General features: G+C 39.1%; 1 non-coding gene across 1 annotated transcript; it reads left to right on the top strand.

Annotated features, from left to right (window-relative positions):
• The first annotated feature begins 7,766 nt into the window (after positions 1-7,766).
• On the top strand, positions 7,767-7,873 carry LOC141634671 (small nucleolar RNA R71). Its single transcript, XR_012539396.1, has one exon. It is a non-coding gene; the product is annotated as a small nucleolar RNA R71 (small nucleolar RNA).
• The last annotated feature ends 476 nt before the right edge of the window (positions 7,874-8,349 follow it).

The following is an 8,349-nucleotide window of genomic DNA, read 5'->3' as shown; positions in this document are numbered from 1 at the left end:
CCCTAGTTAAGGAAACTACTCACTCATTATCAAGTTTAACATGTTAACAAAGTTGTCAATCATATTAACAAAGCAAAACATGAAGAAAAATGAAGATGATTAACAATAATTAAAAAGGGATTAAGAGAATTATACCTAATGATGATTCCAAAATAATAATGCAAAGAATAATAGAAGTACTTGATGATTGATGGAAAGTTGTCAATCTCCCAATAAACCCAAATAATCTTCAATTACCCAAAATAAAAGATGAACAATAGAGAAATTAAGGAAATGAGATTTGTATTAAGACTTGATTAGAAGTTGATTACAAGATTAAAGAGAGATTAGAATAATATAAACTACACTAAAGATTGATAAAAAGAACATGATAATCTAATTAGACTAATGGGGTATTTATAATGGGGATTAGGTGCACAAATTAGGGTTATTAAGGGCTTAAATGACGATTAAGTCCTTGAGGAATCGCTCCTCTCAAGAAAAGATGCGGGTCTCCTTCTAGCTAGTCTTTCAAAAATATGCACATCTCGAATGAAGAAAGAAGAGGACGTGTTGCTTTGGAGGACAATCCGAGCGTCCAAAAGGTCGGGACGAGCAGATTGTATAGCTTCTGGACGAGCAGCCTGTGGAGCTTCTGGACGGGCGTCCTGATAGGTGAGACAATCGGACCTTGGTTCAGCTTGCCATTTCTTTTTTTCTTCTTTTCTTCTTCCAACAATCCTCCTGGATTTTGTCAGAGATGCAAGGATCTTCTTCATCATTGCCCATCTACTACATTATGTACAAAGGCCTTCTAGTCTTGTCTTCTCTTTGATGCTTGGTCATTAGATTCGATCAATTTAGCTCTATTTTGCCGTGAAAATGCAAGGTTTTCACTCCTCTCCTACCAAGAAAACAAAACCTCAAAGAATATGCAAAACAAAAGACTAAAGATAGTAAATGACCCAAATATGCACTAAAAAGCATAGGAACGAGGCTAATTCAGGGACTAAATATGCTCAAATATTGATCACATCAAATATCCCCAAACCGAACCTTTGCTCGTTTCGAGTAAAGAGGTGACAAAACTAGGACCCTTATTTAAACTATCCTACTAATATAGCCGATATGAGACAATTAGCGGGTCTCACTCCGCCCCTTCAACTCACAACAAGACAACCATGAGGTAGGATGCCTTCTAGCAAGGCAAGGTGGATCTTGCCAAAATGGCGACACATCCAATCATTAAAGCACAAAAAATCAAGTAATGGATGCATCTACAAAAAGGATAGCCACTTTCCTCATCTAAGTGGCAGAAATTATCTAAAGGGGAAGCAATTCAAGGGTACACACTCCTTCATAGATATGGTTTCTTCAAACTACTAAGCCTAGAAGGATACCAATAAATCACCTCCAAGTTGTGTCAAGCTAGGGTACCTTTGTCCTCAATCGTTAAATGCTTTTGTCAAGAATAGACTTCCTATGGTGTTAGAAACACTGGAGGATCGCGGAATTCCCCTTCTTGCCTAGATAAGAAGAAGGGTCGTCCTCTCTCTACCATGCACAAAAATGGATACGATGGATAAAGGATCAATATTATTTGAGTTTCATTTGAGAGTTTGCTTTTGTTGTTGTTTTTCCCCCCAATTTCTTGTGGCATTTGACATTTGAGAACACTTTATTGCCATTTCTTTTTTATTTTTGGCATTTCAATACTTGACAACTTTCAACTTTTTGCATTTTCTTTTGAACATTTTCAAAGTCACCCCATTTGTAGTGATTGTGCTTATTTTTGAAGCATAGGAGTTTTCATTTTTGTTACTCCTCTTTTCTTTTTGATGCAATTGCAAACTTTTTTCATTTTCATTTCAATTCTTGAACTCAAATTTGAACAATTTTTGTGCCCATTCCCCTTGATGACAAAATGTATGGTAGAACATGGATGAATGATGGTTGCATGGTTTCAAGGGTTACCTTGGAATAAACGGTAGCCAAGGAGTTATCACACCACAAGGTACTCTTGACTAGGCCTTAATCCATGAGTCAAAGGATACTAGCATGACACATCCTAGGGTGTTTTACAAGTATTCTAACAAGCAAAGTCTTAAGAATAAAAAGCAACTACTAGGGCCTATGTACACTTGTCAAGTTTCCCAAATAGACGGTTTCACAAAATTTTTCCTAAATGCAACTATATGCCATGATGCAACTAACATATATACATCCTAATGCATATGCTTCTACCAACTAGTATGCCAAATAATCTAAATGCAAGTCCTAAATTCACATTGTTTATACCGCATCAATCAAAATAAAGCCACATAGTCATTAACATAAAGAGGAAAAATTAGATTGGATAGATCATACCATGCGGTCTTCAATATCCTCATGTCTCGGATGTGGCGCAGTCAATCAATGTGAAGAAGGATAAACAAACACAATATATACAAAACAATATATACAAGACTACACTACAAAGGAAATTAACTTGTTTTTAGATTTTCAATTTTTCAATTTTTTTTTGGATTTTTCGAAATTTTGGATTTTTTTTTGGATTTTGAATAAATATTGATGTTAGAATTTCTCATCCCCACACTAGTATGGGCATTGTCCTCAATGGCCAATACGATAGGAAATTATGCAATGAAAATGCATGATTTCTAAACTAAATGCAAACTATACTAAGCTACACTACATGATGCATGTGCTTTTGTTATGGTGGAGAGCATAATTTAAATTAGCTCCCAATGCATATGCATGGACTTCCCCAAATCAAAATAGACATTATTTCTAATATCATGAATTTCGGGGGAGTTTATGCACATTGAATGCAATGCATGAAACTAAAGATTGTCATTTTGGATTTTACAAGTCGGGAACAAAGATAAAGAACACCTTAATGAAGCCAAGGTGTTAGTCCTCCAATGTTGCTAGGACTACACAAAATGATCAAGATAAAATAAAAAAACAAATAGGAGAAGTAGACAAACCATAAGGGAGGCGTAAGAATGTAGGAGCCTCCAAAGTTTGCTAATCCTCACCCATCGTATCATCATCATCATCATCTCTTGAGGCATCATCAACCTCCATAGATGTGGAATCATGTCCACTCTCACTTTCACTTGCTTGTTCTTCCCCACTTTCCTCTTCCTCTTCTTGGACTTCTTCTTCTTGAACCTCTTCTTGTTCTCCTTCTTGGTCACCACCCTCTTCAACAACCATATCCTCTCCACCCGGTCTACCACCACTAGGAATGCTAGGAAAGAATACTTCCCTATCCGCCCAACTAGGCAAAGGACAAGACGGATCAAGAAGTCCTTGCTTAGCTAGATGTAGGAGGGAGGGATATTAGGCCTTGTAAGCATCCACTCTATCATTGTAAGCTTGCTTATGCATTTCCCTCATGAGTTGAGTCAAGTAATCATTTCCCACTTCGACATCTTTGGGTTTGAAATAGTGGTATTCAAATGGGTAAGGTGGGGTGATAATGGAGGAGGAGGGCTCGGCAATTTCGCCCCTTTGTTGTTGAATGATATACTCGGTCTCTTCGGAGAGTGGGAGAAGGTAGTTCGGTCGGTGAACATTCAATCAGCAAATTTTGGAAGGCAAGGTGAAGGATATAGCTTCATTTGTTAACCACCCATATTTGTTGTCAAGAGTGTCGTGCTTGACCCACTTATACTTGTGAATCATGGTGTCCATATCAATAAGATGGCCTCCTTTAACCGGCACATAAGTGTTGTTTTTGTTGAAATCCCGGTTAAAATGCTTAGTCAAATGGGTAACTAGTCCTCCATTGACAATAAAGGCGGTGCCTTCTTTGCCACAGTCGACATTAAGCCATCGTTCAACCAAAAGTCTTAGAGCATTGTATGGCTTGGTAAATTCCATCCCAATGTTCAAGGCCGACTCAAGAAGGATAGAATCGAGTTTGGTAAGATTATTTGTGCCATTTCTAGCTATCAAAGTATTTCCAATGACCTTATGCCATACTCTAATACCCGGATGGTGGACTAAGAGAGCACGACAATCATGAAAGCGTATGAATTTCTTTCCGGAAATTGCCATCCAAAGAGGAGCGAGGTCATACTTGATAGGAGTCTTTGTATATTTCGGGTTATCACTAAGGCATAATATCTTACCCAATTCGCCATAAATTATGTGTCTATCAACATTTTCAAGACGAAACTCGATGTTGGTTCGAGTCTTCACCCTTGTGACTTTCAAAGAACTTAAAAATTCCAAGGTGAGGGAGGGGTATGTCAATTCTTTCATTGTAAACAATTTACCCAATCCCATAGACTCAAAGAAGGTTTTGGTTTGTTCAAGAACACCAAACTTTGACAATGCATCTTCAAAAGTAAACTTAGTAGGCATGATGGTTTTCTTAGCAAAGAGAATGAATTTCTCCGTATAAGAGTCGAAAGTGAAAATTAACTCCGGATAATTGTTCAATGACCGCAGTTGTTGATGTTGTAGCTTCCATAGGGGGATCTTGTTGTTGAACCTCTAACCTTACCTCATGGACTACCAATGCCTTTGACAATTGTTTTGCTTGAAGAGCTAGTTGCCTTTTGGAAAGTGTCTTCTTTTGGGGTGCCTTGTTGCCTCCTTTAGTTCTTGTCATTCTCCTTTGCTTGATTACACCAATGAAAGATTGAAATCTTCAATTTTTAGTAATACCCAAATCGATTTAGGATGAATGAATGTTGCTTTTTATCCTAAAAATCGACTTAAAACTTGAAGATTTTGGTATTTGAATCACTTGTTGTTGCAAAAGGGGTGATTAATTTTTGTTGTGAGGAAGTTTGGATTTGACTTGGTTGAGTTTGGTTGAGGAAATTTGATTTTGTTGATGGAGAGGATGAGGGTTTTGGGTAGTGTTTGTATGTTTGAATAAATGAGAATGAATGGGAGAAGAGGGTTTTAAAAGACCCGTTATATTTGAAAATGCAGTGGAGGACGAACGGACCAGGTGTCGGGACGCTCGGATTCCTCAAAATTTGGCTCAGGAAAAGACGTCATAGGACGAGCGTCTTTCTGGAAAGACGGGCGGATTCTTTGTGGAGGGACGAGCGTCTTTCTGCGTGGACGCTCGGATTACTTTACAGAGAAAATCCCAGAATTTTTGCAGCAAAAAGACGAGCGTCTTTTGTGAAGGACGACCGTCCAGAATAAGACGAGCGGATTCTCAGCTGAGACGCTCGGATTCATTGTCAGACCAGATTTTTGTTTTCTGCAGCTCTACCAGACGAGCATCTAGGGACTTGGACGCTCGGGTTTCTTCAGGACGAGCGAATTGTCCACTTGGCCGCTCGGATTCTTCCTTGACCACACGGATTCAGGTCCATCAGTGGGTACTTCGTAACTCGTGTCATTTTCATTCTTCAATTCTCGTGTTCTTCATTGTAGGGGCACTACAAAGGCATGAATAGCCTAGGCAATTGCTATCCCCACACTAAGGTAAAGCACTACACATCAATAAAATCATAAGTCCCTCCCTCACTTCTCTCAAAATGATGAATATCTTGATCAAGGCACAAAAATATAAATCCAAAAATGACAAAAATGCAATGTAATAATTGAAATGCAGGTTAGGGAGTTAGAATATTTACAAATGGTGGTTTAGGGAGGACTCCACCAAACTCTCATCCAATGTGAGATGTCAAGGGGGCATGTTCAAGGTGTTGTTGATGTTAATCAACACCTTGAAGAAGTAGTCGAAAACTTGCTCATTATCATGATAAAGGTCCTCAATAGATTTTTGCACTTGTTGTTCTCCATGATGGTCTTGGTTAATAGCATTACCAATATAGGGATTGAATATCCCTTCAAACTCATCATCCCAAAGACCACAAACTTCGTCTACTTGATCATTAAATATTTCTTGAGTTGATAGAGACAACTCTCCTTCTTTCTTGTCTTGGCCAATGAGGCCATCTTCTTCACTTGTCATGGGTGAGCTTTTCAAGCTCTCATTGTTGCTATTTCCTTGTTGTTTTGATGAAGCATCATCCACTTTCTTTTTCCATTGAAATTCCAACTTCTTCCTATCATCATTCCGGCTATAGTGATCAACCATAAAACATGGCTCGTGCAATCAGGGAGCTCTCAGGGTCTTGTCAAGATTAAAAGTGATGGTTTCATCTCCCACTTCAAGGGTGAGCTCTCCATGCTTCACATTGATCACCTCTCCTGCGGTGTGCAAGAAAGGTCTTCCTAAGATAATAGGAACGTTGGAGTCTTCTTCCATGTCAACAATAACGAAATCCACCGGGATGAAGAATTTTCCAATTCTCACGGGAACATCTTCCCATACCCCTAAAGGTATCTTTGTTAATCTATCCGCCATTTGAAGCGTGATGTTGGTACATTTGAGTTCTGCCATTCCTAGCCTCTTGCTAACCGAATATGGCATGACACTAACACTTGCCCCAAGGTCACATAAAGCTTTGTTGATTGTAGTGTCACCAATAGTGCATGGAATGGAGAAACTTCCCGGATCCTTGAGTTTTGGAGGTGAACTCCCTTGAAGGATGGCACTACTCACCTTAGTGAAGGCAATAGTCTCAAGCTTCCGGATTGATTTCTTCTTCGTAAGGATGTCCTTCATGTACTTTGCATAGGCCGGAACGTGATTGATCAATTCCGTGAAAGGAATCGAGACTTCTAAATTCTTCACAATTTCCATGAATTTTCTAAGTTGGTCATCAAACTTAGGCTTAGCTTGACGACTCGAGAATGGAAGTCTAATCACAATGGGCTCCTTCTCTTTGGCCTTTTCTTCACTTTTCTTCGCAACTTCTTGATTGGTGGGTTCTTCTTCCTTAGAGTTTTGCACAAATCTTTCCTTGTCACTAGCATCCACAACTTCATCCACAACTTGCTTCTTTGGCCCTTCATATCTCGTACCACTCCTCAAGTGAATGACACTAACCGTTTCATGTCTTGGGGGATTACTTTGAGGTGGTAATTGCCCCTTTTGTCTTTGAGAGCTTGAAGTTGCTAGTTGGGTAATTTGAGTTTCCAACATTTTTGTGTGGGCTAGGATGTTCTTGATGGTGATGTCTTTTGCTTGGCTATCTTTTTGCATTTGAGTGAAAAATTCTTGTTGATTCTTTTGCATTTGGAGGACCGCTTTTTGAACATCAAAACCTTGGTCATTTTGTTGATTTTATGGAGTTTGATTTTGATAACCTTGGTTTTGGTTGAAAAAGGGTCTTTGATTTTGGTTTCTCATGGGAGGTGGGGTGTATGTTGGTTGAGGGTTTTGAACATTTTGGCTTTTGTATGAGAGATTTGGGTGGAATTTGGTGTTTTCATTGTAATAGTTGGAATATGGGGTACCACTTTTGTATGCTTGAAAAGCATTCACTTGCTCATTTGTTCCCCTACATTCACTTTGGTCATGTCCCAAAGTTTCGCAATTCTCACATATCCCACTTGGGATTTATGAAGGTGCCACCATGGCATTAACATGATGCTTTGGTGATTTTGAGGCTTCTTCAAGCTTAGCCATAGCCTTCTCAAACTTCAAGTTGATGGTATCAATATGAGCACTAAGTTGAGCACCCAATTGAGTAATAGAGTCCACTTCATGCTTTCCTCCTCTAGTAGCCTAGCGAGGTCTGATATATTGTGAATTATGGACCGTCATTTCCCCAATCTTGTTCCAAGTTTGATTATCGTCAACTTCGGTGAACATACCATTTGATCCCATGTTGAGAATTTTTCTTGAGTCTTCATAAAGCCCATTCCAAAATTGTTGTACCAAGAACCACTCGCTAAGTTCATGATGAGGACATGAGTGACAAGTTCCTTTGAATCGCTCCCAAGCTTCATATAAAGATTCTTCGTCCCTTTGCTTAAAACCCGTAATTTGAGCTCTTAGCATGTTAGTCTTTTCCGGAGGGTAGAATTTTTTGTAGAAAGCTAGAGCCAACTTCTTCCAAGAGTCAATTCCAAGAGTAGCCTTATCAAGGCTCTTCAACCATTGTTTTGCGGTACCAATTAGAGAAAAAGGAAATAAGACCCATCGAATTTGTTCTTGAGTCACTCCGGTTTGTGAAATCGCATCACAATAGTCAGAAAAAGTCTCCATGTGAGAATGAGGGTCTTCACTAGGCATCCCCCCAAATTGGCTTCTTTCGACTAATTGGATAAATGCGGATTTTGCAATGAAATTTCCGGTTAAGTGTTGTGGTGTGGGAGTACCATTGGGTAGGTTCTTCTCGGTTGGTACGGAATGTGATGAAAACATAGGCATTGTAGGGTGATTGTGTGGTTGATTTTGTGTTGGGTTCTCCTCACCTTCTCTTGCAAAAGGGTTGATGAACTCAATAGTATTTGGTTGAATATCTACAACCTCAC

The sequence above is a fragment of the Silene latifolia genome, chromosome Y, assembly GCF_048544455.1.
Source record: "Silene latifolia isolate original U9 population chromosome Y, ASM4854445v1, whole genome shotgun sequence".
Taxonomy (NCBI): Eukaryota; Viridiplantae; Streptophyta; class Magnoliopsida; order Caryophyllales; family Caryophyllaceae; genus Silene; species Silene latifolia.
Note: the sequence above shows the minus strand (reverse complement) of the source record. Positions and strands in the feature narration are given on the sequence as shown.